Here is a 24,886-nt window from a genome sequence, read left to right as displayed (position 1 = left end):
ACTCGATGGATGTGAGTCTGAGAGAACTCTGGGAGATGGTGATGGACAGGGAGGCCTGGTGTGCTGCTATTCATGGGGTTGCAAAGAGTTGGATATGACTGAGTGACTGAATTGAACTGCAACCCTCTTGTATGGTATACAATATGGACTTTTGACATTGTGGTCATCTGTATTTAATTAAACCATTTCCTGGAAATCATTTGGGAAAAGTATACCTCTCACTATGGAGTTGCTTTCTCATTTTTTTTTTTCCCTTTACTTTTGTTCTATTGTTGAGTAGGTGAACAGACATACCTTTTTTTTTTTTTTTCTGGCTTCAATATTCATGTAGCTGAATATTATAAGGAATCGTCTATGTAGTTCAGACATCAAACCAGCATAAAAATAGTCCCACCCACTCCCCTGTTGGTCCAGTAGCTAAGAATCTATGGTCCCCCTAGGTTTGTTCCCTGGTCAGGGAATTAAATTCCACGTGCTGCAACTAAGATTCTGCATGTTAAAACTAAAGATCCCATGTGCTGCAACTAAGACTAACATAAGAATAAAAAAATAATTTAAAAAGCCAAACCCAATATTTCTTCTCGTGACAATTATACACACACACACACACACACACACATATATAACAACCTTTATACACTGGATATTTTTATTTTTTATTTTTTATATAAACATTTATTTTAATTGGAGGCTAATTACTTTACAATATTGTATGGTTTTGCCATACATCATCATGAATCTGCCACGGGTGTACACGTGTTTCTCATCCTGAACTCCCCTCCCACCTCCCTCCCCATACCATCCCTCTGGGTCATCCCAGTGCGCCAGCCCCAAGCATCATGTATCCTGCATTGAACCTGGACTGGCGATTCATTTCATATATGATATACATTTCAATACCATTCTTCCAAATCATCCCATCCTCTCCCTCTCCCACAGAGTCCAAAAGACTATTCTATACATCTCTGTCTCTTTTGCTGTCTCGCATACAGGGTTATCGTTACCATCTTTCTAAATTCCATATATATGCATTAGTATACTGTATTGGTGTTTTTTCTTTGGGGCTTACTTCACTCTGTATAATAGGCTCCAGTTTCATCTACCTCATTAGAACGGATTCAAATGTATTCTTTTTAATGGCTGAGTAATACTCCATCGTGTATATGTACCACAGCTTTCTTATCCATTGATCTGCTGATGGACATCTAGGTTGCTTCCATGTCCTGGCTATTATAAACAGTGCTGCAATGAACATTGAGGTACATGTGTCTCTTTCAATTCTGGTTTCCTTGGTGTGTATGCCCAGTAGTGGGATTACTGGGCCATAAGGTAGCAACTGACAAAGAACTAATCTCAAAAATATATACGCAACTTATGCAGCTCAATTCCAGAAAAATAAATGACCCAATCAAAAAATGGGCCAAAGAACTAAACAGACATTTCTCCAAAGAAGACATACAGATGGCTAATAAACACATGAAAAGATGTTCAACATCACTCATTGTCAGAGAAATGCAAATCAAAACCTCAGTGAGGTACCATTTCACGCCAGTCAGAATGGCTGTGATCCAAAAGTCTACAAGCAATAAATGCTGGAGAAGATGTGGAGAAAAGGGAACCCTCTTACACTGTTGGTGGGAATGCAAACTAGTCCAGCCACTATGGAGAACAGTGTGGAGATTCCTCAAAAAACTGGATATTTTAAAAGTGTACTTAAAGTGAAGCATGCAGAAAAGTGTTCTCAAAATCACTTTTTTGGAATTGCTTACAAATACCTCTGCTATCTATCAGCAGTTAATCTTTGCACATTATTAGAAGCAAAAGAGTCAGTGTTTAGAATTATAATACATGATAATATTACCATTTCACATAAATTCTTAATTCATTAACTTCATCTGTTCTTCTAGTCCATTTTAGTGCACAGATGATTATCTGGTATCCCTTTTCCATGTATTTCTACTCTTTCACTTTTGTAACAACTTATTAAATCAGCCCTGGGATTTCTTCAGAGGGAATGATGCTGATGCTGAAACTCCAGTACTTTGGACACCTCATACGAAGAGTTGACTCATTGGAAAAGACTTAGATGCTAGGAGGGATTGGGGGCAGGAGCAAAAGTTCACAACAGAGGATGAGATGGCTGGATGGCATCACTGGCTCGATGGACGTGGGTCGGAGTGAACCCCAGGAGTTGGTGATTGACCCAGAGGTCTGGCGTGCTGTGATTCATGGGGTCGCAAAGAGTTAGACATGACTGAGTGACTGAACTGACTGAACTGAACTGATTTGTAAAAATGTCACTATCTTTCCATATCCTTTGCAATTTGATTTAGTTGTTTCTTCCATCAATAAGTAGAGTCTGTTTCCTCACTTCTTGAATCTGGACTGGCTTTGTCAGTTGATTTAACTAACAGAATACAGCACTAATGAAGTTTTACAAGTATAATCAGAACAGCCTAGCTGAGTTCAGGCCAGCCTGCTGACAAGAAGAATGGTATGCTAAAGGATGGATGTCTTATGTCACTGCTTTGGGGGTGATTTGTTGTGTAAAAAATGCCTTAGAATATTGGTCAGTGGTGAGATTTTAGATTCTTAGACTGACAATCTCAAAATGCTTATAATGATGTTCAGAAAGATTTTTCTTGTGTGAGACAATGTGCTTCCATGACTTCTATCACTACTGTGAGGTAATGGTCTTTAAAATCATTTAAACAGCCCAGATCACTATTTGAGATGCATGTCTACATATCTCCTTGCCTATCAAGAATTTTAGCCCATTTATCTTATAGGCTACTCATATTCAGAAACTCAAAAAGTGAATTAAACACTTTTCCTAGAAATCTGTTCCCTTTTATCATCTTCCTGGTGAAAGACATAATGCTGGACACCCAGGCATAGTGGTATCAGTAATTTTTACACAATCCCTTACTGTTTTACATCTTTACTACTAGAATAACATTTGCACAATAGTACATTACCATTAAGTTGACTGGACTCCCGTGGTAGGGGATCCAGAGATCAGGAGGATAGAAATCCCTTTTTATCTGTGAATGGATGAAACTTAATTCCATCCAGGAAAAAAACAAAATAGAACATGGGTTACTGCTGATGATCTGATGTAAATTACAGTGCTCTGTCTTGCAGATCATAAAGTATATATTATAAAATAATAAACTACATGTAGCCATAGGCATTGGTCTAATACAGAGAAAGACTGAAAAATTCAGAAAAAAAAAAAAAAAGGTAGTGATGTTGGTACAACATGGGTTTAGAATTTAGACCCCTAGTATATAACATGGAGGAGGCAATGGTATGGGGTCGCTAAGAGTTGGACACGACTGAGCGACTTCACTTTCACTTTTCACTTTCATGCATTGGAGAAGGAAATGGCAACCCATTCCAGTGTTTTTGCCTGGAGAATCCTAGGGACAGGGGAGCCTCGTGGGCTGCCGTCTATGGGGTCGCACAGAGTCGGACACGACTGAAGCGACTTAGCAGCAGCAGCAGTATATAACATCCTGTAAACATACAGGCATCAAGGGCAACTTCTAAAACAGTAACTGATTGTTACTGTGTCACTGAGTTGCAAATTTTATTTTAATCCCCAGCAAGTGAGTACATTAAATTGTTGATATTTCTATTATTCTAATCTGGACTAGATTGAAAAAAAAATAAATAAACTGAGATTTCAGGTGGATAAAAATCAGTAAAATTAGTTTTCTACAAGAGTGTGAGGAATTTCCTACCTTAAACAGAAAGATAGTAAAAGTGTAATTAGATTATAATTTTCAGCTTTTTAAATAAATAGTATAGGTAGATAAATATTAGGCAATTTTGATTGTAAATGTCACTTGAAAATGCTAGTGGCATTTGCTAAAAGATCTACCTGATACTCAAGGAAGTATAATAATAATCAAAAAGGCATTTTCCTTGGACTTCATATGTCTTATAGTGAATTGTTAGAAGTTGATGAAACGTTTATAACTTGGTATTTTTTCAATACATTAGCAGCAACACAAGCTAATACCTCCTATTTTTCTTAATAGCATACAGAAACTGTCTCTAAGAAAAATCAATAGGTTTTGGAAAAGGGAAAAATAGTCTTTTATTAAAATGGACTATATATGTGTGTGTGTGTGTGTGTAGAGTTTATTTAGAATGTTTTTATAAATCACTTTATAGGCCACCTCTTTTACCTTTCAACTTAGAAACATGATCATTTGTCAACTCAATTGCATTAAGTATAACCTTTTCACTATTAATTTTTTTGCCTCACTTGGGGAGTGTTCTTTTCAAGATTAGTTGGAAAATATATTTTCTAAAGAAATCAACTTTACTAAATAAACTATCTTACATGTCCCAATTCAGAATTCCTCTGGTTTGACAACCTGAGTGTTGTCTAATATGTTTTCATTTAAGTTAAATTTTCATAAAAGGCTTGCTGATATTTTAGCATGATAATTAATAAATCAAATTTTTAAAAATTCTAATTATAATCTGTCACAGTTAATCATTGACATGCAATGGCATGTTTTACCTTGAAAATTTAGATTGATATTGTTACTATTAATATGACATTTAACATAATATCAGTAAGTTTTAGTTATATTTGGAGACACAGAATGTATTTAGATTTGGTTGCTATAGAAAATCTTAAGAAAAGTACTAGAGGGGCGGTCCTAAGATGGCAGAGGAGTAGGATGGAGAGCCCACTTTCTCCCCCACAAATTCATCAAAAGAACATTTAAATGCTGAGTAAATTCACCAAAACAACTTCTGAATGCCAGCAGAGGACATCAGGCACCCAGAAAAGCAGCCCATTGTCTTCTAAAGGAGGTAGGAAAAAATATAAAGGACAAAAAAAGAGACAAAAGAGGTAAGGATGGACCTCTGTCCTGAGAAGGGAGTCTTAAAAAGAGAGGTTTCCAAACACCAGGAAACACTCTCACTGCTGAATCTGTGGTGAGCCTTGGAAGCAGAGAGGGCAACATAACAGGGAGGAAAAGTAAATAAATAATTAAAACCCACAGATTATGAGCCCAACGGTAACTCAGCCAGCAGAGAAGCAGTGCAGATGCCTGCACCCACCACTAGCAAGCAGGGGCTGGACAGGGAGGCGCGGGCTGCATTGCTTAGAGTAAGGATCTGGCCTGAATGTTCTGAGCACAATCTGAGAGAACTAACTTGGGCTAGCAAACCAGACTGTGGGATAACTACCATGAGAAAAGCCAGCCCTGACCTAAGACACCTCCAGGCCCACGCACAGAACAAAGGACTGAACAGAGATAGCTGGCTGCAGACCATACCCCTCTGGTGACAGGCAGCCAGAGCTGGAAGGGGGCAATCACAGCCCCAGAGAGACATTATCTACAAAACTGTAAGCCTGCTTCTTTGCTAACTAGGACTTCTTGGGGTTCTGGATGGTCAACATCTGTCTGAAAAGTTGCACTGGTTGTACACCCAGAAAACCAAGCAGCAGGGACGGAGGAGGTGATAAGTCGCAGTGACCACACTTGCCAAACACCTCATCACTTGAGCTGCTTGGACCTGGGAAGGGCATGAAATGCAGGCCCAACCAAGTCAGAGCCTATGAGGACTACTCCAGTGCTTGAACCTGAACTTGAGTGCCTGAACCTGAACTATTACTTTGCAAAAAAAAAAAAAAGACACTTTTTTAAAAGCAAACTTCATATATATATAATAATAATTTTTGTGACTTTGTTTCTTTTTTTCGCTCTCTTTTTTTTCTCCTTTTCTTTAATATTGTATTTTTGAAATTCCAAACTCGACTCTAGATTTTTAATTTTTGCTTTTTGTTATTTGTTATCAATTTTGTACCTTTAAGAACCCAATCTTCAGTACCCATTTTTACTTGGGAGTGAGATTACTGGCTTGACTGCTCTCTCCCACTTTGGACTCTCCTGTTTCTCCACCAGGTCGCCTGTGTCTCCTCCCTACCCTCTCTCTTCTCTACGCAACGCAGTGAATTTCTGTGTGTTCCAGAAGGTGGAGAACACTTAGGGAACTGATTACTGGCTCGATCTGTCTCTCTCCTTTTGATTCCCCCCTTTTATCCTCCTGGCCACCTCTGTCTCCTTCCTCCCTCTTCTCTTCTCTGTATAATTCCATGAACATCTCTGAGTGGTCCAGTTGTGGAGTGCACATAAGGAAGTGATTACTGGCTAGCTTGCTCTCTCCTCTATTGATTCCACCTCATCTCATCCGGGTCACCTCTAACCCCCTCCTCTCTCTTCTCTTCTTCATGTAACTGTGTGAACTTCTCTGGGTGTCCCTCACTGTGGAGGAACTTTTCATCTTTAACCTAGATGCTTTATCAATGGTGCTGTATAGAAGGAGAAGTCTTGAGACTACTGTAAAAATAAGACTGAAAACCAGAAACAGGAGACTTAAGTCCAAACCCTGAGAACACCAGAGAACTCCTGACTCCAGGGAAAATTAATTGACAAGAGCTCATCAAATGTCTCCATACCTACACTGAAACCAAGCACCACCCAAGGGCCAACAAGTTCCAGAGCAAGACATACCATGCAAATTATCCAGCAACACAGGAACACAGCCCTGAGCTCCAATATGCAGGCTGCCCAAAGTTACTCCCAAACCACTGACATCTCATAACTCACTGGATACTTCATTGCACACCAGAGAGAAGAAATCCAGCTCCACCCACCAGAACAGTGACACAAGCTTCCCTAACCAAGAAACCTTGACAAGCCACCTGTACAACCCCACAGTAAGGAAACTCCACAATAAAGAGAACTTCACAAACTGCCAGAATACAGAAAGGACACCCCAAACTCAGCAATATAAACAAGATGAGGAGACAGAGGAATACCCAGCAGGTAAATGAACAGGATAAATGTCCACCAAACCAAACAAAAGAGAAAGAGATAGGGAATCTACCTGATAAAGAATTCTGAATAATGATAGTGAAACGATCCAAAGTCTTGAAATTAAAATGGAATCACAGATAAAGAGCCTGGAGACAAGGATTGAGAAGATTCAAAAAAGGTTTAACAAGGACCTAGAAGAAATAAAAAAGAGTCAATATATAATCAATAATGCAATAAATGAGATTAAAAACACTCTGGAGGCATCTAATAGTAGAATAACAGAGGCAGAAGATAGGATTAGTGAATTAGAAGATAGAATGGTAGAAATAAATGAATCAGAGAGGAAAAAAGAAAAACGAATTAAAAGAAATGAGGACAATCTCAGAGACCTTCAGGACAGTGTTAAACACCCCAACATTCAAATCATAAGAATCCCAGAAGAAGAAGACAAAAAGAAAGACCATGAGAAAATACTTGAGGAGATAAGAGTTGAAAACTTCCCTAAAATGGGGGAGGAAATAATCACCCAAGTCCAAGAAACCCAGAGAGTCCCAAACAGGATAAACCCAAGGCAAAACACCCCAAGATACATATTAATCAAATTAACAAAGATCAAATACAAATAACAAATATTAAAAGCAGCAAGGGAAAAACAACAAATAACACACAAGGGGATTCCCATAAGGATAACAGCTGATCTTTCAATAGAAACTCTTCAAGCCAGGAGGGAATGGCAAGACATACTTAAAGTGATGAAAGAAAATAACTTACAGCCCAGATTACTGTACCCAGCATGGATCTCATTCAAATATGAAGGAGAAATCAAAAGCTTTACAGACAAGCAAAAGCTGAGAGAATTCAGCACCACCAAACCAGCTCTCCAACAAATGTTAAAGGATCTTCTCTAGACAGGAAACACAAAAATGGTGTATAAACCCAAACCCAAAACAATAAAATAAATGGCAGTGGGATCATACTTATCAATAATTACCTTAAATGTAAATGGGTTGAATGTCCCAACCAAAAGACTGGCTGAATGGATACAAAAAATAGACCCCTATATATGTTGTCTACAAGAGACCCACCTCAAAACAGGGGACACATACAGACTAAAGGTGAAGGACTAGAAAAAAGATTTTCCTTGCAAATAGAGATCAAAAGAAAGCAGGAGTAGTAATACTCATATCAGATAAAATAGACTTTAAAACTAAGGCTGTGAAAAAAGACAAAGAAGGCCACTACAAAATGATCAAAGGATCAATCCAAGAAGAAGATATAACAATTATAAATATATATGCACCCAACATAGGAGCACCGCAATATGTAAGACAAATGTTAACAAGTATGAAAGGGGAAATTAACAATAACACAATAATAGTGGGAGACTTTAATACCCCACTCACACCTATGGATAGATCAACTAAACAGAAAATTAACAAGGAAACACAAACTTTAAATGAAACAATAGACCAATTAAACCTAATTGATATCTATAGGACATTTCACCCCAAAACAATGAATTTCACCTTTTTCTCAAGCACACACGGAATCTTCTCCAGATAGATCACATCCTGGGCCATAAATCTAGCCTTGGTAAATTCAAAAAAATTGAAATCATTCCAAGCACCTTTTCTGACCATAATGCAGTAAGATTATATCTCAATTACAGGAGAAAAACTATTAAAAATTCCAACATATGGAGGCTGAAGAACATGCTTCTGAATAACCAACAAATCACAGAAGAAATCAAAAAAGAAATCAAACTATGCATAGAAATGAATGAAAATGAAAACACACAACCCCAAACCTGTGGGACACTATAAAAGCAGTGCTAAGGGGAAAGTTCATAGCAATACAGGCATACCTCAAGAAACAAGAGAAAAGTCAAATAAATAACCTAACTCTACACCTAAAGCAACTAGAAAAGGAAGAAATGAAGAACCCCAGGGTTAGTAGAAGGAAAGAAATCTTAAAAATTAGTGCAGAAATAAATGCAAAAGAAACAAAAGAGACCATAGCAAACATTAACAAAGCCAAAAGCTGGTTCTTTGAAAGGAAAAATAAAATTGACAAACCATTAGCCAGACTCATCAAGAAACAAAGGGAGAAAAATCAAATCATTAAAATTAGAAATGAAAATGGAGAGATCACAACAGACAACACAGAAATACAAAGGATCATAAGAGACTACTATCAGCAACTATATGCCAATAAAATGGACAATGTGGGAGAAATGGACAAATTCTTAGAAAAGTACAACTTTCCAAAACTGAACCAGGAAGAAATAGAAAATCTTAACAGACACATCACAAGCACAGAAATTGAAACTGTAATCAGAAATCTTCCAGCAAACAAAAGCCCAGGTCCAGACAGCTTCACAGCTGAATTCTATCAAAAATTTAGAGAAGAGCTAACACCTATCCTACTCAAACTCTTCCAGAAAATTGCAGAGGAAGGTCAACTTCCAAACTCATTCTGTGAGGCCACCATCACCCTAATACCAATATCTGAAAAAGATTCCACAAAAAAGAAAACTACAGGCCAATATCACTGACGAACATAGATGCAAAAATCCTTAACAAAATTCTAGCAATCAGAATCCAACAACACATTAAAAAGATCATACACCATGACCAAGTGGGCTTTATCCCAGGGATGCAAGTATTCAATATCTGCAAATCAATCCATGTAATACACCACATTAACAAATTGAAAAATAAAAGCCATATGATTATCTCAATAGATACAGAGAAGGCCTTTGACAAAATTCAACATTGATTTATGATAAAAACTCTCCAGAAAGCAGGAATAGAAGAAACATACCTCAACATAATAAAAGCTATATATGACAAACCCACAGCAAACGTTATCCTCGATGGTAAAAAGTTGAAAGCATTTCTCCTAAAGTCAGGAACAAGACAAGGGTGCCCACTTTCACCACTACTATTCAACATAGTTTTGGCCACAGCAATCAGAGCAGAAAAAGAAATGAATCCAAATTGGAAAAGAAGAAGTAAAACTCTGTTTGCAGGTGACATGATCCTTTACATAGAAAACCCTAAAGACTCCACTGGAAAATTACTACAGCTAATCAATGAATATAGTAAAGTTGAAGGATATAAAATCAACACGCAGAAATCCCTTGCACTCCTATACACTAACAATGAGAAAAAAGAAAGAGAAATTAAGGAAACAATTCCATTCACCATTGCAACAAAAAGAATAAAATACTTAGGAATATACCTACCTAAAGAAACTAAAGACCTATATATAGAAAACTATAAAACACTGCTGAAAGAAATCAAAGAGAACACTAATAGATGGAGAAATATACCTTGTTCATGGATAAGAAGAATCAATATAGTGAAAATGAGTATACTACCCAAAGCAATTTATAGATTCGATGCAATCTCTATCAAGCTACCAATGATATTTTTCACAGAGCTAGAAAAAATAATTTCAAGATTTGTATGGAAATACAAAAAACCTTGCATAGCCAAAGCAATCTTGAGAAAGAGGAATGGAACTGGAAGAATCAACCTGCCTGACTTCAGGCTCTACTACAAAGTCACAGTCATTAAGACAGTATGGTACTGGCACAAACAGAAATATAAATCAATGGAGTAAAATAGAAAGCCCAGAGATAAATCCACGCACCTACGGGCATCTTATCTTTGACAAAGGAAGTAAGAATATACAATGTATTAAAGACAATCTCTTTAACAAGTGGTGCTGGGAAAACTGGTCAACCACTTGTGAAAGAATGAAACTAGAACACTTTCAAACACCATACACAAAAATAAACTCAAAATGGATTAAAGATCTAAACATAAGACCAGAAACTGTACAACTCCTAGAGGAGAACATAGGCAAAACACTCTCTGACATACATCACAGCAGGATCCTCTATGACCCAACTCCCAGAATATTGGAAATAAAAGCAAAAATAAACAAATGGGATCTAATTAAACTTAAAAGCTTCTGCACAACAAAGGAAACTATAAGCAAGGTGAAAAGACAGCCTTCTGGATGGGAGAAAATAATAGCAAATGAAGCAACTGACAAACAACAAATCTCAAAAATATACAAGCAATTTATGCAGCTTAATTCCAGAAAAATAAATGACCCAATCAAAAAATGAGCCAAAGAACTAAATAGACATTTCTCCAAAAGAGACATACAGATGACTAACAAACACACGAAAAGATGCTCAACATCACTCATTATCAGAGAAATGCAAATCAAAACCACAATGGGGTACCTTTACACGCCAGTAAGAATGGCTGCGATCCAAAAGTCTATAAGCAATAAATGCTGGAGAGGGTGTGGAGAAAAGGGAACTCTCTTACACTGTTGGTGGGAATGCAAACTAGTACAGCCACTATGGAGAATAGTGTGGAGATTCCTTAAAAAACTTGAAATAGAACTGTCTTATAACCCAGCACTCCCACTGCTGGGCATACACACTGAGGAAACCAGAATTAAAAGAGACACTTGTACCCCAATGTTCATTGCAGCACTGTTTATAATATCCAGGACATGGAAGCAACCTAGATGTCCATCAGCAGATGAATGGATAAGAAAGCAGTGGTACATATACAAAATGGAGTATTACTCAGCCATTAAAAAGAATACATTTGAACCAGTTCGAATGAGGTGGATGAAACTGGAGCCTATTATACAGAGTGAAGTAAGCCAGAAAGAAAAACACCAATACAGCAGGAGGAGGAGGGGATGACAGAGGATGAGATGGCTGGATGGCATCACTGAATAGATGGACGTGAGTATGAGTGAACTCCGGGAGTTAGTGATGGACAGGGAGGCCTGGCATGCTGTGATTCATGGGGTCGCAAAGAGTCGGAAATAACTGAGTGACTGAAGTGAACTGAACTGAACTGAACTGAACTGAACTGAACACATATATATGGAATTTAGAAAGATGGTAATGATAACCCTGTATGCGAGACAGCAAAAGAGATACAGATGTATAGAACAGTCTTTTGGACTCTGTGGGAGAGGGAGAGGGTGAGATGATTTGGGAGAATGTCATTGAAACATGTATAATATCATATATGAAATGAATCGACAGTCCAGGTTCAATGCATGGTACTGGATGCTTGGGGCTCGTGCACTGAGACGACCCAGAGGGATGTTATGGGGAAGGAGGAGGGGGGGGTTCAGGATGGGGAACATGTGTATACCTGTTGTGGATTCATGCTGATGGATGGCAAAACCAATACAATATTGTAAAATAATTAACCTCCAATTAAAATAAATAAATTTATATTCAAAAAAAGAGAAAAGTGCTAGAATAACATCAACAATGGGGAAGGGAGTTAATCATAATTTGCATTTAGGTAAAGAAGCTCAGTTTAGTATATAATTTAGTTTCATTGTGAAAAAAAATCAAATAATTTTTCCAAATCCAGGAAGAAGCTAACAAGGAATAATTAATGAGAAAATGAAAGAAAGAGTTAGTCACTAAGTCATGTTTGATTCTTTGTGACTCCATGGACTGAGGAGCCCACCAGGCTTGTCAGTCCATGGAATTTTCCAGGCAAGAATACTGGAGTGTGTAGCCATTCCCTTCTTCAGGGGATCTTTTCAATTAATGAGATACTGTGTTAAATATCTGGCTTTATTAACTAGTCTACTGAAAATCTTTTATCTTTCTTTTTCCAAATCAGCGAAGAATTCTGGTATTTTCAATGGGAATGCTATATTTTTTCCCCTTTATTGAGGAGTTTTGATTATACAATAGGCACAATATTTGGGAAATAGGACAGGGTAAAAACAGTGCAAATTTTTAGTATAATTACTCCATATTTATGCTTTTCTTGATTATCTGTTCTTTCACTACCAACCACCTACCAATTTTTTTTTTTTTAACTTTAGTGAGTTGATTATTCTTTTAATATGTATAATTTAAAGCATCTTTTCAGGTGCTTTAGAAGATATCAAGTCCTTTAAGAAAAGGACATACAGGACTCCCCTGGTGGTCTAGTGGTTAAGAATCTGCCTTGCAATGAAGGGGATGCAGGTTCAGTCTCCAGCCAGGGAACTCAGATCCCATATGTGCCACAACTAGAGAGTCCATGCACCACAACAAAAGATTCCACATGATGCAATGAATATCCCATGTGCTGCAATTAAGACCTGACCTGACACAGTTAAATAAATAAATAAAATATTTAAAATTTTCATTCCCTAAAAAAAAAAAAAAAAAAAAAAAGACATAGAATTTCTGCTCAGCTGGATGAAGAACTGGATCCTGAGGAGTGAAAAAAAGGAATAAAATTGTGGTGTAAAATTTAAGGATAAGTTGCTTGGAAGTTTGTTGTCTTCCAGAGGAAAGCAAGGCCTATAGGGAAATGGTGAAACAATACAGAAAGCAATTAACTCAATGGAAACTCCTGACAGAGATATGGGAACAGTACCAACATTCTTCCCTGGGAATCTTATACTATTAATGCATTATTGGCATATCATAGTCTGTATTGACAGCATACAGTTCACCTATATAAAACTTCAATATATTCAACTTTACTTATATAATTGAGTTTTTCATTATTTACATTCTAGAGTAGTGTGTTGGCTAACACTTGACACTATTGTTTACTGAGTTTAAATAGTGCTTCACACAAAAGTAACAGGCACATAGCAGACTTTCAGTTAATATTGAGTGAATGAATAATAAACCAATCAATAAGCCTGACATTGATGTGAACCATATGCCTTTATTTCAAGTGAGAAGGGGTGACTTAAGATGAGTACTCAATTGACTTGATTCCCTATATTGACATCATTTGGCATTTTTGTATAATTGATCTAGTAATATTGACGAAGTCATTTAAAAAAATTCAGTATGCCTACAAAAACTATGTTAAATATTGTGTATACAAAGTTAGACAAGCAGCCACCTGGTTTTGCAAGATACTGAAATATAGAAGTAGAGACTAGAAGTTTGATCTGCAAGGAGATCAAACCAGTCAATTTTAAAGGAAATCAGTCCTCAATATTCATTGGAAGGACTGATGCTGAAGCTGAAGCTCCAATATGTTGGGCTCCTGATGAGAAGAGCCAAAAGACTCTGATGCTGGGAAAGATTGAAGGCAGGAGGAAAAGGGGACAACAAAGGACAATATGGTTGGATGGCATCACCAACTCAATAGACATGAGTTTGTGCAAGTTCTGGGAGATGATGAAGGACAGGAAAGCCTGGCTTGCTGCAGTCCACGGGGGTCACAAAGAGTTGGACATGACTGAGCTACTGAACAAAAGTAACAACAACAGAAGTAGAGACTAATATGTAAATCAGGAATTATACTTGTATGATCACTGTCTTAACAGGATAAAGAGAAAGTAAAATCAGAACAAAGAAAGAGCATCGAAAGAACTCAAGTTCTTCAATGAAAGAAAATTGGAAAATTTGGCTGAGTTGAATCTTTAGGATGAGTAAAAGGAAATCAAATGAAGATGAAATGTAAGGCAGAGAAGTAGCAAACCCTGAATCTCAATCTGTAAGAATTTCAGAACTGAAATATGTAGGCCTTGGGAACTTGAAAGACAGAAGAAATTACAACAGAAATGAAGACAGTGATACTGAAATATCTTAAGTACTAGCTTGTCGAATGAGTTTGAACTTTATCCTGAAAGCCCCATGGACAGCAATTGTATTGTTTGAAAATGAAATATTATTTTAAGCCTCATAAACATAAGTTACTTAAAGTAGTTAATTCAGGAAGCAATTAAGATGCTAAAATAGTACCCATTAACTATCAATGGAAGTGTGAATAATGCTGTAAAAACTGTAGCTATTATTGAAATTGTATTCTTCCATTGAAATTTTACTATGAGAAATGTAAATCCCTGCATGATACCGAATGAATGTGCGTGCATGAAATTGAGAAGCAGTGAGGTATGGCTATGGAGCTCAGTTTCAGATGAGGAATTGCTTTCTGATGCCATGTGTCAGTAGTTGGTCATGAAGATCAAAAAGGAGGAAGTTTAGTTGGGGAGGAATCTCTGATTATTTGTGGAGTTCAATTATCTCCTTATATTCATTTCCCAATTTCTTACTTGAAAGAATATCTGTTACTTCTTAATCCTGTTTAAAACATTAATATGCTTAAAACCTGTTCATAATAGAATATGTAGATGGCTTCTGAAGCAATCTACCACATTCAAACTCAATACTCATATTAATTTTCTCAAGACACTTGAACACTTTATAGTGCTAATTATGTCTATTAATGTGTCATTTACTTTGAAATGATATGTATGTTTTCTTCTAAAATAGAAATCCTTAATTTTGCTTAGCAGAGTTCTATTTCTGTAAGCCTTTATGATCTAATGACTCTGATTTCTCTTGGAAATAATAGGTTTACTTGTATAATGAATAGTAACACATATGTTTAATACAGATAACTGACTGCTTATCAAATTGGTTCTAATTAGACATTTTTGCATTATGGGATTAGTATAAGCACTGTTGGGACAGGGCACATGAAGCATGTGAAATTTCTAAATGAGAATGCATTTATAAAGATGGCATTTTCTATTTCACATTAGCTTTGTACCAGTTGCTGAGTGAAAATGTCTACAGATGCACAACTGGGTCTTGACAGTACCTGCCTGGCAAACACACTTGGAGAACTTGGATGGAAATAACAGACATGGTGAGATTTGAGAGAAAAATATTTAAAATACTGACATTTCCACAAAGTACTCCTTCTAAATGAGTATAGGAAGAGATGAGAAAATACCCAAATGGATAGGTTCCTGTGTTAAACTAAGTTTATTGGTACCAAATGATGTCTTTCCCAGCTTGCTATTGAACATAGGCTAAGGGAAGCCTGGCTGTTTCATCTCCATCATTCTGTTTCTGACTCATCCAATTCTTTGTCTTATATGTATTTAGCCCAGATTCCTGATTAATTGTTACTAGAAAAATACAAGGCTCAATAAATTTCCCAAAATTTATACTAAATTTTAAAGCAATTCTACCAATTTATCTTTATAAACTACCACACAACTGCACTCATCTCACATGCTAGTAAAGTAATGCTCAAAATTCTCCAAGCCAGGTTTCAACAGTACGTGAACCATGAACTTCCAGATGTTCAAGGTGGTTTTAGAAAAGGCAGAGGAACCAGAGATCAAATTGCCAACATCTGCTGGATCATTGAAAAAGCAAGAGAGTTCCAGAAAAACATCCATTTCTGCTTTATTAACTGTGCCAAAGCCTTTGACTGTGTGGATCACAATAAACTGTGGAAAATTTTGAAAGAAATGGGAATACCAGACCACCTGACTTACCTCTTGAGAAATCTATATGCAGGTCAGAAAGCAACAGTTAGAACTGGACATGGAACAATGAATTGGTTCCAAATAGGAAAAGGAGTACATCAAGGCTGTATATTGCCACCCTGCTTATTTAACTTATATGCAGAGTACATCATGAGAAACATTGGGCTAGAGGAAGCACAAGCTGGAATCAAGATTGCCGGGAGAAATATCAATACCTCAGATTTGCAGATGACACCACCCTTATGGCAGAAAGTGAAGAGGAACTAAAAAGCCCCTTGATGAAAGTGAAAGGGGATAGTGAAAAAGTTGGCTTAAAGCTCAACATTCAGAAAACTAAGATCATGGCATCACTTCATGGCAAATAGATGGGGAAACAGTGGAAACAGTGGCTGACTTTATCTTTTGGGGCTCCAAAATCACTGCAGATGGTGACTGCAGCCATGAAATTAAAAGACACATATTCCTTGGAAGAAAAGTTATGACCATAGATGGCAATTAAAAAGCAGAGACATTACTTTGCCAACAAAGGTCTGTCTAGTCAAGGCTATGGTTTTTCCAGTAGTCATGTATGGATGTGAGAGTTGAACTATAAAGAAAGTTGAGCACCAAAGCATTGATGTTTTGAACTGTGGTATTGGGGAGACTCTTGAGAGTACCTTGGACTGCAAGGAGGTCCAACCAGTCCATCCTAAAGAAGATCAGTACTGAGTGTTCATTGGAAGGACTGATGCTGAAGCAGAAACTCCAATGATTTGGCCATCTGATATGAACAGCTGACTCATTTGAAAAGACCCTGATGCTAGGAAGGAATGAGGACAGGAAAAGGGGACAACAGAGGATGAGATGGTTGGATGGCATCACCAACTCAATGGAGATGAACTTAGGTAAACCTCAGGAGTTGGTGATGGATAGGGAGGCCTGGAGTGCTGTGGTCCATGGGGTTGCAAAGAGTCAGACATGACTGAGCGACTGAACTGATGTTTATAAAATTTTTCCTCATATCAGATTGTTGCTCTGCCACTGCTAAGTTGCTTCAGTTGTGTCTGAGTCTGTGCAACCCCATAGACAGCAGCCCGCCGGGCTCCCCCATCCCTGGGATTCTCCAGGGAAGAACACTGCAGTGGGTTGCCATTTCCTCCTCCAACTCATGAAAGTGAAAAGTGAAAGTGAATTCGCTCAGTGGTGTCTGACTCTTAGTGACCCCTTGGACTGCAGCCTACCAGGCTTCTCCGCCCATGGGAGTTTCCAGGCGAGAGTACTGGAGTGAGTTGCCATCCCCTTCTCCATATATCAAATTAAGATATATTTATACTTTAGCTTAAGATATATTTCCACTTCAGCTGAAGAACTATTTTTCAGGCATTTATGTTTACTTAAAAATATACTAGATGCTAAACCCTTCATTGTGTAAAACCCTATTTACCCTTATCTTTTTTGCATAAAACAATATATTCTTTCCAATTATAATTTTACTGAAATTTTCTTGCACTTACATCTTTTCTAGTAGGTAAGTGATGAATCTTTAATTACATATGTATAGTATGTGACATGTCAAGTGGAGCAAAGAGCTAAACAGTCCTGAGCCTAGGGCCTATTGGTGCAGCCGGGAATTAGGATAACTCCCAGAAACAGTATCGGGGCAGATGTATAGGTCACCAGTACATGTCATCCTTTGAGACACTGAACAACTATCTGGTAGGGCCAGACATCACACTTAGCTTAAAAAGGAATCCCAACCTTTGACTGTGGGGCTTTGAAGCTACATGATCAGGGAACACATTTCTTGTGTCATCAGGGGTCAGTTCTAAAATATAACATGTAGAATCTTGGCTCTAGCCCTATTCTACCTATCCAACATCAGTCCCACCTGTGTACAGTCCAAGGACTGGGAACTACTATTTGATGTTGCAGTTGTTTGATAGGATGTTATTTGTTATATCTCTGCTAATGGTTAGGACAGCTTCTGTCCCTTACTCCTTCCCTCATGATAGGGATTGGGCTAGGAAAGGGGTGTGGGCCAAGCTTTGTAGTCAACCAGGGCTGCTTATGTCTATCAATCTATGCAGAAAGCCAATTGCTTTCCTGGGAGCCCAGCTAACAAGGGATAGATCTGGAGAAATGTTTCCTTACCACTGAGAAAGAAATTATCTCTGTAAGTTATAAAGTACCACATACAATTTATATTATATGTGTGCATACTAAGTCATTTCAGTCATTCCAACTATTTGTGACCCCACGAACTGTAGCAAATCAGATATATAACCAAAACAACAGAATCCAAACACTTTAACACAGCATACCTGACCATCGTCTTTGTGTACCAGCTTAAAATCATCTCCACCCACTCCCAGTACATACACAAACAGACAAGAGAGAGACTTTGATACAATTCCAATTATCAAGCCATATGAGCCACACATAGCTCCATCATTCCCTGGGAATACTGCAGTGGAAGACAGAAAAATATCTGCCCTCATCCTTTTATAATTTAGCAGAGTAGGCTAACAAAAAAATTAAAATACATAATGATACACTAGTTCAGTTCAGTCACTCAGTTATGCTGACTCTTTGCGACCCCATGGACTGCAGCAAGCCAGGCTTTGCTGTCCAACACAGACTCCCAGAGCTGTTTAATCTCATGTCCATTGAGTTGGTGATGCCATCCAACCATCTTATCCTCTGTCCTCCCCTTTTCCTCCTGCCTTCAATCTTCCCAGCATCAGGGCCTTTTCCAATGAGTCAGTTCTTTGTATCAGGTGACCAAAGTATTGGAACTTCAGCGTCAGCATCAGTCCATCCAGTGAATACTCAGGAAAGATTTCCTGTAAAATTGACTGGTTTGATCTCCTTGCAGTCCAAGCGACTCTCAAGAATCTTCTCCAACAACACAGTTTAAAAGCATCAATTCTTAGGCACTCAGCTTTCTTTATGGTCGAACTCTCACATCCACACAAGACTACTGGAAAAACCAGTGTTTTGATTAGATGGACTTTTGTAGTCAAAGTAATGTCTCTGTTTTTTTAATATGCTGTCTAGGTTGCTCATCGCTTTTTTTTCAAGAAGCAAGAGTCTTTGAATTTCATGGCTGCAGTCACCATCTGCAGTTATTTGGACCCCAAGAAAATAAAGTCTGCCACTGTTTCCACTGGTTCCCCATCTATTTTCCATGAAGTGATGGGACTGGATGCCACGATCTTAGATTTTTGAATACTGAGTTTTAAGCCAGCTTTTCCACTCTCTTCTTTCACTTTCATCAAGAGACTCTTCGGTTCCTCTTCACTTTCTGCCATAATGGTGATGTCATCTGCATATCTAAGTTTATTGATATTTCTCCCAGTAATCTTGATTTCAGCTTGTGCTTCACCCAGCCCAGCATTTCACATGATACACTCTGTGTATAGAGTACTGCATTGCATAAGGAAATGACAACCCCACTCCATCATTCTTGCCTGGGAAGTCTCATGGGCAGAGGAGCCTGTCGGGATACAGTCCATGGGATTGCATAGAATTGGACACGATGGAGCGACTAATACACACACAATCTGCATATAAGTTAAATAAGCAGGGTGACAATATACAGTCTTGACATACCCCTTTCCCAATTTTGAACCAGTCCATTGTTTCATGTCCGGTTCTAACTCTTGCTTTTTGACTTGCAGCACATGTTTCTCAGGAAGCAGCCAAGGTCGTCTGGTATTCCCATCTCTTTCAGAATTTTCCACAGTTGTGATACAGTCAGAGGCCTTGGTGTAGTAAATAAAGCAGATGTATTTCTGGAACTCTCTTGCATTTTTGATCATACTCCAGATGTTGGCAATTTGATTTCTGGTTCCTCTGCCTTTTCTAGTTCCAGCTTGAATATCTGGAAATTCTCAGTTCACATACTGTTGAAGCCTAATTTGGAGAATTTTGAGCATTACTTTGCTAGCATCTGAAATAAGTGCAATTGTGTGGTAGTTTGAACATTCTTTGGCATTGCCTTTCTTTGGGATTGGAATGAAAACTAACCTTTCCAGTCCTGTGGCCACTGCTGAATTTTCCAAATTTGCTGGCATATTTAGTGTAGCACTTTAACTGCATCATCTGTTAGAACCTGAAATAGCTCAGCTGGAATTCTATCACCTCCACTCCTTATAGATAGCTGAGAAAAGAAGAGAAGCTAAAGGCTATGAAAAAAAGGAAAGATATACTTTTTTGAATGCAGAGTTCCAAAGAATAGCAAGGAGATATAAAGTAGTCTTCCTCATAGTCAATGCAAAGAAATAGTGATAAATACTAAGAAGAAAAATAAAGAATGGAAAAGTATTATTTTTGTGAAAATCAATTTTTAATAGATTACCCAGAGAATATCTCACAGATAAGATTTTTAAATAAAAATCTGAAATGGATAAAGTTTTAACGCATGTGGCTATTTTGGGCAAGTACCTTCTAGGCAGAGAGGACAAATACATAGATTTTGAAGTGGAAGTTTGCCCAGCATGTTTGTGGACAGAGTAGCGAAAATGAGACAATCAAGTGGGTCAGTGTTATGGGATGAATACTGTTGAGAAAACTTCTTCCATTATTGTCAACATCAAGCCTTTATCTAAACTTTATTCCTGTTTCAAAATTTGCCCTTGACAATCCTTTCTACCAGAAGCCATCCCTGCTGTTTACCAAAGTCTAGTGAAGGTAATTCTTCTCAGAATGTTTAAAGCATGTGTTATGTACCTCTATCAAAACTATTCCAAGACATTGTTGCTTACATGTTTTATTATACATGGTTGTTCAAGTATTCATCCCCTACACAGGGAGGTATTGACTATTGGTGTAACTCAAGGCTAGATGGATAAACATTAAAAATGAGAATAAAGTGAAAGTCATTCAGTCATGTTCAACAGTTTGTGACCCCAAGGACAATACAGTCCATGGAATTCTCTAAGCCAGAATACTGGAGTGGGTAGCCTCTCCCTTCTCCAGGGGATCTTCCTAACCCAGAGAGCAAACCCAGGTCTCCCACACTGCAGGCAGATTCTTTACCAGCTGAGGCATGTGGGAAACCCAAGAATATTATAGTGGGTAGCCTATCCCTTCTCCAGCAGATCTTCCTGATCCAGTAATTGAACTACGGTTTCCTGCATTGCAGGCAGATTCTTTACCAACTAAGCTATCAGGGAAGCCCCCAAATTAGAATATTTTGGGTCTAATGCCAAGTTTACATGAACTTTCTGTGACTTAAAGAGTTAACTAACCTCACTGTTTCAAACTCATCTCTGACTTGGAAATAACTGTGCTAATATTTGATATGGGCCATTGTTCTAGGAGCATCACAGTTAATAATCATTGGATTTTCACATCATTATTATCTGTAAAACTTGCAGGGTTGTGGTAAAGGTATTGATTTAGTTAAGTTATATAAAATGCCTTTAAACTATTTCTCAGTTCAGTTTAGTTCAGTCGCTCAGACGTGTCCGACTCTTTGTGACCCCATGAATCGCAGAACGCCAGGCCTCCCTGTCCATCACCAACTTCCAAGGTTCACACAGACTCACATCCATCGAGTCAGTGATGCCATCCAGCCATCTCATCCTCTGTCATCCCCTTCTCCTCCTGCCACTAATCCCTCCTAGCAGCAGAGTCTTAACGAATGAGTCAATCTTCGCATGAGGTGGTCAAAGTACTGGAGTTTCAGCTTTTGCATCATTCCTTCCAAAGAAATCCCAGGGTTGATCTCCTTCAGAATGGACTGGTTGGATCTCCTTGCAGCCCAAGGGGCTCTCAAGAGTCTTCTCCAACACCACAGTTCAAAAGCATCAATTCTTCGGTGCTCAGTTTTCTTCACAGTCCAACACTCACATCCATATATGACCACTGGAAAAACCATAACCTTGACTAGATGGACCTTTGTTAGCAAAGTAATGTCTCAGCTTTTTAATATGCTATCTAGGTTGGTCATAACTTTTCTTCCAAAGAGTAAGCATCTTTAATTTCATGGCTGCAGTCAACATCTGCAGTGACTTTGGAGGCCCCAAAATAAAGTCTGATACTATTTCCACAGTTTCCCCATCTAACTGCCATGAAGTGATGGGACCAGATGCCATGATTTTCATTTTCTTAATGCTGAACTTTAAACCAAAAGTTTCACTCTCCACTTTCACTTTCATCAAGAGGATTTTTAGTTTTTCTTCACTTTTTACCATAAGTGTGGTGTCATCTGCATATCTGAGGTTATTGATATTTCTCCTGGCAACCTTGATTCCAGCTTGTGTTGCTTCCAGCCCAGTGTTTCTCATGATGTACTCTGCATATAAGTTAAATAAGCAGGGTGAAAATATACAGCCTTGACACACTCCTTTTCCTATTTGGAACCAGTCTGTTGTTCCATGTCCAGTTATAACTGTTGCTTCCTGACCTGCATATAGGTTTCTCAATAGGCAGGTCAGGTGGTCTGGTATTCCCATTTCTCTCAGAATTTTCTACAGTTTATTGTGGTCCATACAGTCAAAGGCTTTGACATAGTCAATAAAGCAGAAATTGATATTTTTCTGGAACTCTCTTGCTTTTTGATGATTCAGTGGATGCTGGCAATTTGATCTCTGGTTCCTCTGCCTTTTCTAAAACCAGCTTGAACATCTGGAAGTTCACAGTTCAGGTATTGCTGAAGCCTGGCTTGGAGAATTTTGAGCATTACTTTACTAGTGTGAGATGAGTGCAATTGTGCAGTAGTTCTAGCACTCTTTGGCATTGCCTTTCTTTGGGATTGGAAGGAAAACTTACCTTTTCCATTTCTGTGGCCACTTCTGAGTTTTCCAAATTTGCTGGCATATTGAGTGCAGCACTTTCACAGCATCATCTTTCAGGATTTGAAATAGCTATACTGGAATTCCATCTCCTCCAATACCTTTGTTTGTAGTGATGCTTTTTAAGGCCCATTTGACTTCAGATTCCAGGATGTCTGGCTCTAGGTGAGTGAGCACACCATCGTGATTATCTGGGTCATGAAGATCTTTTTTGTACAGCTCTTCTGCGTATCCCTGCCACCTCTTCTTAATATCTTCTGCTTCTGTTGGTTCCATAACATTTCTGTCCTTTATCGAGCCCATCTTTGCATGAAATGTTCCCTTGGTACCTCTAATTTTCTTGAAGAGATCTCTAGTCTTTCCCATTCTGTTGTTTCCCTCTATTTCTAGAGGAAGTTTCTAGAGGAAATTTGTAGAGGAAATAGATTGAACTAGTCAATCTTATCACACTAGGACCACAGCCTTGTCTAACTCAATGAAACTAAGCCATGCCTGTGAGGCCACCCAAGATGGGCGGGTCATGGTGGAGAGGTCTGACAGACTGTGCTCCACTGGAGAAGAGACTGACAAACCACTTCAGTATTCTTGCCTTGAGAACCCCATGAACAGTATGAAAAGGCAAAATGACAGGATGCTGAAAAAGAAACTCTCCAGGTCAGTAGGTGCCCAATATGCTACTGGAGATCAGTGGAGAAATAACTTCAGAAAGAATGAAGGGATGGAGCCAAAGCACAAACAACACACAGTTGTGAATATGACTGGTGAAAGAAGCAAGGTCTAATGCTGTAAACAGCAATATTGCCTAGGAACCTGGAATGTCAGGTCCATGAATCAAGGCAAATTGGAAGTAGTCAAATAGGAGATGGCAAGAGTGAACACTGACATTCTAGGAATCAGCAAACTAAGATGGACTGGAATGGGTGGATTTAACTCAGATGACCGTTATATCTACTACTGTGGGCAGGAATGAAGAAATGGAGTAGCCATCATGGTCAACAAAAGAGTCCGAAATGCAATACTTGGATGCAATCTCAAAAACAACAGAATGATCTCTGTTCATTTCCAAGGCAAACCATTCAATATCACGGTAATCCAAGTCTATGCCCCAACCAATAAAGCTGAAGAAGCTGAATTTGAACAGTTCTATGAAGACCTACAAGACCTGCTAGAACTAACACCCAAAACAGATGTCCTTTTCATTATAGGGGACTGGAATGCAAAAGTAGGAAGTCAAGAAACACCTGGAGTAACAGGCAAATTTGGCCTTGGAATACGGATGAAGCAGGGCAAAGACTAATAGAGTTCTGCCAAGAGAACACGCTGGTCATAGCAAACACCCTCTTCCAACAACAAAGGGAAGACTCTACACATGCACATTACCAGATGGTCAACACTGAAATCATACTGATTATATTCTCTGCAGCCAAAGATGGAGAAGTTCTAAACAGTCAGCAAAAACGAGACCACGAGCTCTGACTGTGGCTCAGATAACGAACTCCTTATTGCCAAATTCAGAGTTAAATTGAAAAAAGTAGGGAAAACCACTAGAACATTCAGGTATGACCTAAATCAAATCCTTTATGATTATACAGTGGAAGTGAGAGATAGATTTAAGGGACTAGGTCGATAGACAGACTGTCTGATGAACTATGGATGGAAGTTTGTGACATTGTTCAGGAGACAGGGATCAAGACAATCACCATGGAAAAGAAATGCAAGAAGCAAAATGGCTGTCTAAAGAGGCCTTACAAATAGCTGTGAAAAGAAGAGAATTGAAAAGCAAAGGAGAAAAAGAAAATTATAAGCATCTGAATGTAGAGTTCCAAAGATAGCAAAGAGAGATAAGAAAGCCTTCCTCAGTGATCAATGCAAAGAAATAAAGGAAAACCACAGAATGGGAAAGACTAGAGAGCTCTTCAGGAAAATTAGAGATATCAAGGGAAGATT

Source organism: Oryx dammah, unplaced genomic scaffold (assembly GCF_014754425.2).
Source record: "Oryx dammah isolate SB20612 unplaced genomic scaffold, SCBI_Odam_1.1 HiC_scaffold_3, whole genome shotgun sequence".
NCBI classification, from domain to species: Eukaryota; Metazoa; Chordata; class Mammalia; order Artiodactyla; family Bovidae; genus Oryx; species Oryx dammah.
This window is presented reverse-complemented; position numbering follows the sequence as displayed.